This window comes from Diorhabda carinulata, chromosome Y (assembly GCF_026250575.1).
Source record: "Diorhabda carinulata isolate Delta chromosome Y, icDioCari1.1, whole genome shotgun sequence".
Classification (NCBI taxonomy): Eukaryota; Metazoa; Arthropoda; class Insecta; order Coleoptera; family Chrysomelidae; genus Diorhabda; species Diorhabda carinulata.
This window is the reverse complement of record NC_079473.1, coordinates 1971770-1979178: the sequence shown is the minus strand read 5'-3', so window position 1 is coordinate 1979178 and position 7409 is coordinate 1971770. Positions and strand designations below refer to the sequence as shown.

The 7409-nt window shown below is 31.3% G+C and overlaps 1 long non-coding RNA gene across 2 annotated transcripts; it reads right to left on the bottom strand.

Moving 5' to 3' along the window:
- Positions 1-228: 228 nt before the first annotated feature.
- On the bottom strand, positions 229-1732 carry LOC130903012 (uncharacterized). 2 transcript variants are annotated; one of them, XR_009060509.1, is made up of 3 exons: positions 1637-1732; positions 662-912; positions 229-441 (listed from the first exon to the last, which is right to left on the bottom strand). It is a non-coding gene; the product is annotated as an uncharacterized LOC130903012 (long non-coding RNA). The 2 variants fall into 2 exon arrangements; XR_009060508.1 differs by having other exon boundaries at positions 662-909; positions 1637-1705.
- Between the last annotated feature and the right edge of the window lie 5677 nt (positions 1733-7409).

The following is a 7409-nucleotide window of genomic DNA, read 5'->3' as shown; positions in this document are numbered from 1 at the left end:
ATTATTTTAATGATTGAATAATGAATAAAATACGTTGGCAATATTGTTTCAATTTCTAGTTTTTCTATTTTTAGTTTCACTTTAAAAAATTGTTACTTACCTTTATAATGTAATATTGTAAATTAGTTTATTCTACTTCTAGTGTAATACCAAATTTTACTTTTAGATTATTAAAGTCTAATGTAATTTTTTTTCAAGGAAAACAAAGCCCATGAATAAAATAGAATATAAATTAGATATACTTTTATTGAATATTAAGTATTATGAGAACTATTGAAAAAAGGAAACTGTAAAATAAATAAAGAGACCAGAAATAAAATATAATTAGAAATGGATAGTAATTCATTTTTTCTTGCTCTCTTTTTGCATCAAATTAAAGGCTAGAAATTTTGCTATTCAAGTCGTCAATTTAATCTTGATTCTCTTATGTATCCATTTCATCTGCAATAAATATGGAAATAAATTATTTGTTGTAAAATAGCAACTGAGAGTTTTCAAGTCTTCGATCAACTACCTATCCCTCTGCTGTTATTGTAGTTTTTGTTCCATTAATTAATTTCACTGACCCAATTTCTAGTGAGTAATAATGGCAGATTAAATGATATGTGGATAATATGAGCAGGGGACAGCCTCTTTTTTAGTACTTTTTTAAAAAACTTACTCTGCAAATAAACGATGCTTTTTAGGCTGATGATGAACTTCTTCACTATTCTTTTTTTTACTTGGCAGCACTGTCACTGCAGAGGTAAATAGATTTGTGATATTTTCTTTTTCTGGTTCCCCTAATCTACTGCCTCTTTTTATTTTGAATGACTTTGGGCCCTACTGAGATGGTGTTTCAGATTATCCTTTTTGGGATAAGCATCCCAAGCTTTCTACATCACTGTACACAATTTCAGGATCAAGGTTCTGCTACAACAAAAGAGAAATTTGAAATACTTCTTATTAAATATTTAAGCTAAAAATTACATACACTTTCTGATATACTTTCAGATGCATCACTATTAATTTTTAGATTTAATTTACCTTTGAACACATTGGATGCTCCTTGATCAGTAAATAGAAGGTCTTTATAAAACCACAACTTTGGCAAGTAAATATTATCAGTAGATGCTTCTAACATCTCACTTTTTCTTATTTTTAGCTTTTCAGCTACAAACTGGATCCTACGACAGTGAACCTTTTTTAACAACCTTCACAGTGAGATTTGTTGAAATTAAATTATTTATTTCCCTGATGATATTCTCAAAAGGCCACAATCTGTTGTTTATATGTAATAAATCTAAAGCAGTTGTGAAGTATAAGTATAGATGTTGTTCTTTGTTATTATTTGTTATATTTATTAATTGTTGTTTACATGTCCGTGATCTTATGCTAGTGGAGCTCTCTTCATACTTTTACAATCCATTTCAGGCCTGCCACAGGTTTAATTTAAGCACACGACTCTCTACTTTACTACTATGATTAATTATGATATATGTAATTATAATATCTGTTTTAATATATAATGAAATCCATTATTTTTGCTATGAATTCAACAGTCTTGAGCCGACTGTCGAGAAAGATGTAAAAAGATAAAGATGTGAAGGCAAAAAAGTAACAGTATTTATGAGAAAATAATATATAGTTTACTTACTTTTTGCAGGATAGTATATCGATAGTAAATCGAACTAAAGTTGGATTCAAAGATTATATACAGGGTTAGATTTACCACGAGATCGAAAAGATATTAGATTACTTCTATGGTCAACTGATCTGACACTGACATTTGGTTGGTTGTTAAGCAAAAAATAACTAGATTTCTCACTAGAATTGCAACTCGTACGCAATAAAAATGGCACAAAACCGAAGTGTTTGATCTTGCCGTATTTGTGATACTTTTATATGGGCAGTTTCTATAAGTGGAAGACTAAGGATTACAGAATGGTAACGATTTTTCTATCCTTCGAGGCTCCAGCTTGATTCTGCGCGCATTCTCAAGCATGGAGTATAGATAAAGTGTCTCGAAAGAGAGAGAAAATGAAAGTTGTCGGCACCGTAACATAGAGACGTTTTTTCATATACCAACTGCCCATAAAGGAGTATTACATATATGCGGAGGATAGAGAAATCGTTGTCATTCTGTCTTCCTTGGTCTTTCACTTATAAAAACTATCCATATAGAAATATTACATATATGTAGAAACTGTCGTATATATATATATATATATACAGTGGCGTGAAAAATAGGGGGATAAAAACCCTGACAGCGTGCCACTGGTTAAATTACTCCAAAGTTTGCTTATGTCAAAATATTACTTTATTAAGGAGCATATTGGTTAGGTTATTTGAATAAGAAATTTTAGGGCGTTTTTGATGTATCGCAAATTTTTGATTTTGATGTAAAATTTTGAACACCCTTTATCTCAGCAAATAGGCCTCAGAAGGGTTTGTATTCCTATATCACATTGAATCATTTATTAAGATCTCTCAGTGACAGAGCGGTCGAATATAGAATATATAATACTTTTGAATGGAGCTAAAACTGAAACAAAGAAACCCGTTCCTCAATTAATAGATTGTTTAATTAGTTACACGACCTAATCTAAGTGATACTAAAATATTAGGATATACTGACTTGGATTTGGCAGGAGATTAGACTAACAGCAAATCTACAACAGGATTTTGATTTAAAATGTTAGAATCCCAAAAAACAATCAACAGTTTTTATTTTTTCAACAGAAGCTGAATATATAGTCCTGACTGTGGCAACTAGAGAAAGTTTTTGTCTTACCAATTTATTCAATGATTTTGCCTTTGCTAAGAGAATCCTCTTATTTTTATTTGTTTTCTTTTGGAAAACACCCAATTTAGCTCAATGCATCTGAAACTTTTCCTTGGTAATAATCAAATCTATTTTGTTGGAGAAAGAAGAATAATTTGGATTCAGACACCACCTACATCTAATACAAAAACTAAAGGTCAGTTGTTTATTATAGAAGGAAATATGAATAGTATCTTGACAATTCACTTTTTTATTAATAATTTTACCAATAAACTGTATAATGTTCCGTTTATAGGATCCATTTGGTTTGGTTTTGTAACGGGTCTGTGGAGGTTCTTCAGGTCCACTCTATCAATCTCAAAAAATATCAATTTTGTATAATGTTTGTATTGTCGTATTGTAGATTTCGTTACTCCTTGGAATTAATCATATACGAGTAGTTTTGATTTTCTTGGCAATATTTTATTTGTTTTCAAAGTTTTCACACTGTAAATTTTAGAAGAGGATTTATATTCAGATGTTCGTTTGATACTTCATGGATTTTAGTTTCGTTGAGAAGTGAATAGAGTTGTAGCCTAGCAACGCCTAAGACATTCGTTCTTTAATAATAATGTAGATCTAGTGCTTTGGGGTAACCTAAGGTGTTTGATTAAAATTAAATGAAATCTTTCGCACATATTGTTAAACTGGAGCAGTCAGGGATGGTAAAGTAAATGATTATTTCATATCATGGAGTGTAGTCAGTGGTGAGTTAAGGTAGGCGTTTTTTTTTCTGTGCATTACCTTAAAATAGATTAGTATGAACGATTTTCAAGGGTTTATCAGGCATGACCATGAATTTTGGTTTGGGCGGAAAACTCATTTATTTACTTATCATATCTCACAAAACTTTATGATGTCTTCAATATACTTTGTCAAATTTTTGTTTGATCTGGTTTATTGTAAGTTGACTAGCAGTCTTTGCAATGGCTCTTGAAGGCTCTGATTATGGTGTTAAAGTTAATGGATACCCGCTGAATAATATTCGCTATGCAGACGATACGGCAATACTCACAGACAACGTACTCGAGTTGCAATTATTCCTTGGGCGAAATAAACAATATTGGGAAATCATATGGCTTAAAAATAAATGCAACAAAAACCAAGTGCATGGCAATAAGCTGAAATGCAATTTGAAGTGCCTAACCACATATAGATAATACGCCTATCGAGCCTATCGAGAAATGGGACCCTCAGCAGAAAATTAAGAGCCGCATTGAACACCCAAGACAGGCATCCATTAATTTTAAACCGATATTGTGTATCCATAATCTCTCCTGTGACCTTCATTATAGAATGGTCAAATATTATGTCTGGTCAATTTTACGGTACCGCATGGAAACATGGTCATTAAAGATATCGTCCATCAATAAAATATAAGCCTTCGAAATGTAGACCCTTCAAAATTGTTGTGTATACCATGGACAGATGAGTGAGGAACAATGATGTACTAAGAAGAGCGGGAACTGAGAGGGAGTTGATCAACTTGATCAAGGTGCGAAAGGTTGGATACTTGGATACCATATAAGGAAAGAGAGGCGTAGGCTGAAAACAATTGTCATGACTACGCAATAAAAAACACTGGACTGGTCGGCAATTGTAGTGTTATCTCTGGTTTCTGTCGTGTTATTACGGTTTACATCATTAATATTTAAGTCACATTGATAATTGAGTAGTTCTATATCATATCTATTTATGTTATAGTCTACTATGTTTGTACGTGTCGTTAATACTAAACTCTGAGGTAGAGGAGTCTGACATAAGTAATATGGCTTCCAAGATACAGATGATGTTAATATGCATTCCTGAATATTCTCCAGGGACGAACTATCTTTATGTTCACCTTTGAAGCTGTGATAGTGAATAAACGCTTGAAAATGACAATAATCTCTAAGAACTCTTTCACTGTACTACTTTTTTATAATCACTTTCATGGATTACAACTTTTACAAGGATTCCAAAATTGTATATGTATAATATAACAAAATTAAGACTAAAGTGTTGTATTATTTCCGTTTGATTGATTTATATAAAAAATCTTAATTACTTCGAAAGTTCTCTATCCATAGTTGCTGCTTTAATACAATCAGCACTATATACAATTTGTTTATATATAATATTATATATAATCATACTGTGATTACAGTTTTTTATCAATATGTCGAAATAATTTCGAATGACGTGATATTATCTTAAACTCTAATTATTCTCAAAGAAATTCCCAAAACTTTATTAATAATCATTCTTGGTGACAACCACATCGTATGAAACTCCACGTGTTCGTATTTTTTTAGCATTTCGAATAAAATAGCTACTAACATATGTACAAATTTATAAAAATAACAACAGACTCAGTCATATTGGCAGTTTTTGTGGAAATAAATAATATTCCTGATCTTTAGATTAACTGTTGATTGATGTTATCATGTCAAAGAAAACATCATATTGAAGATGTAAATTAAATTTATTGCTTATATAAAATGAATTTGCTTATTGAATAACAATCGTTTTCAGGTACCTAAAAATCAAAATATTTGCCCCTTTTTTAAAAAGTACGGATAATCAACAAAAGGAGAAGAGGATTTTATGATTGCTGGATCCAATAGTATCCGATTGGAATTAGGAGCAAATCCGACTGCTTTATATTTCGAATAAATTCTCAGTGTTAATTTGTTTTTTTTTTTTAAATTGAAAGTCCAAATAAAAATTGTCGTACAACGAATTGGGTGTTTTTTTGTGTTCACTGTGCTTCATTTTGGTTGAGACTGCAGTTTATCTCTGATATTAATAAAGATATAAGCATGTCGCTTTTCCTGATCCTATATCACTTTTTTGTAAAACTTTAAAATCACAAAAACAAATATTCTAACTACTTTTGTTTCTGAAATACAAGACGAAAATAAAAATGTTTTTAGAGCACTGTTTTTAAGATTGGGAATATACTTGATATTTTTCAAATGAAACACCCTGTCTATTTTAACGTAGTATTTTTTTCTGAATACATTGATCTATCACTATCTAATCTTCAGTAAATTTCATTTCATATAAAATGTTGGTTGGCGAAATTGATGTTTTAGTGTGTTTGAAGCAAGACCCCAAAAGTTTCTGTGAAAAAATAGAGGAAGAGGTAGGAGCCTCATAAAAGAGTAAGAATTATTAAAAAAGCATAAATTTATACCGTATGAGGTTAAAATTGTCCAATAATGACCATCGATTTAAACGATTGGAATTTTGAAATTAATTTTTTACCAAAACTAATGAACATCTGTATTTTGCAAAAAAGGTTATATGGTCTGATGAATCCCATACAAGCGGCTGGGTAGTATATATACTAGGGAAAATACAAGACAACCATGCCGATTTGGTTTTAGTATTCCATGTTTTGTATTGGGCACTAAAGTTGTATATACAATTTTTGATGGTATTTTAACAGCCCAATGATACCTAAATATATTACAAAATATGCCAGAGTTGCGGGAGGACATACCTTTTTCCCCCCTAAGATGGAGCACCCGCTAAAAAGTCAAGGGTAGTTGGAGAATATTTAAAGATTTATCAGATGGCCACTGAGGTCATCGGAATTAAGTATTATAGACTTTTTTGTGGTCATAAGATTTATGCAAATCGGCATAGTAATATAGATGAGCTCCAAGCCTCAACCGAAGAAGCATTCAGAAACTTTCTCAAAGGCAACCTTTGATGACTTTAAATATCTTAAGGCGTATTGAAACTGTATGTGGTTAATCTATAAGACAACATGGACGACAGTTTGAACAATTTTGAAATTAATTTTTTACCAAAACTAACGAACATCTGTATTTTGCAAAAAAGGTAATATGGTCTGATGAATCCCATACAAGCGGCTGGGTAGTATATATACTAGGGAAAATACAAGACAACCATGCCGATTTGGTTTTAGTATTCCATGTTTTGTATTGGGCACTAAAGTTGTATATACAATTTTTGATGGTATTTTAACAGCCCAATGATACCTAAATATATTACAAAATATGCCAGAATTGCGGGAGGACATACCTTTTTCGCCCTTAAGATGGAGCGCCCGCTAATAAGTCAAGGGTAGTTGGAGAATATTTAAAGACTTATCAGATGGCCTGAGGTCATCGGAATTAAGTATTATAGACTTTTTTGTGGTCATAAGATTTATGCAAATCGGCATAGTAATATAGATGAGCTCCAAGCCTCAACCGAAGAAGCATTCAGAAACTTTCTCAAAGGCAAACTTTGATGACTTTAAATATCTTAAGGCGTATTGAAACTGTATGTGGTTAATCTATAAGACAACATGGACGACAGTTTGAACAATTTTATTAGATTTATGTTTTTCTAGTATTTGTAATTCAGTTTCTAAATTGAATTTCCAATTTTCATCAATCCATTCAATTTTGAAGCTTCACAGCCACCAATTTATTAGCAAATTAAGTTGATAGATCTTCATTCAGACAGTATTTTGAAAGAAAAAGTTGATGATATTAACGCTCTTGTATTTTATATACAATATTTCAAGAATTTGTATAATTACCCAGAATTAAAAAAGCATGCAACGCGCATTTTCGAAAGAGGTGATATATTTTACGCTATTTTCCAA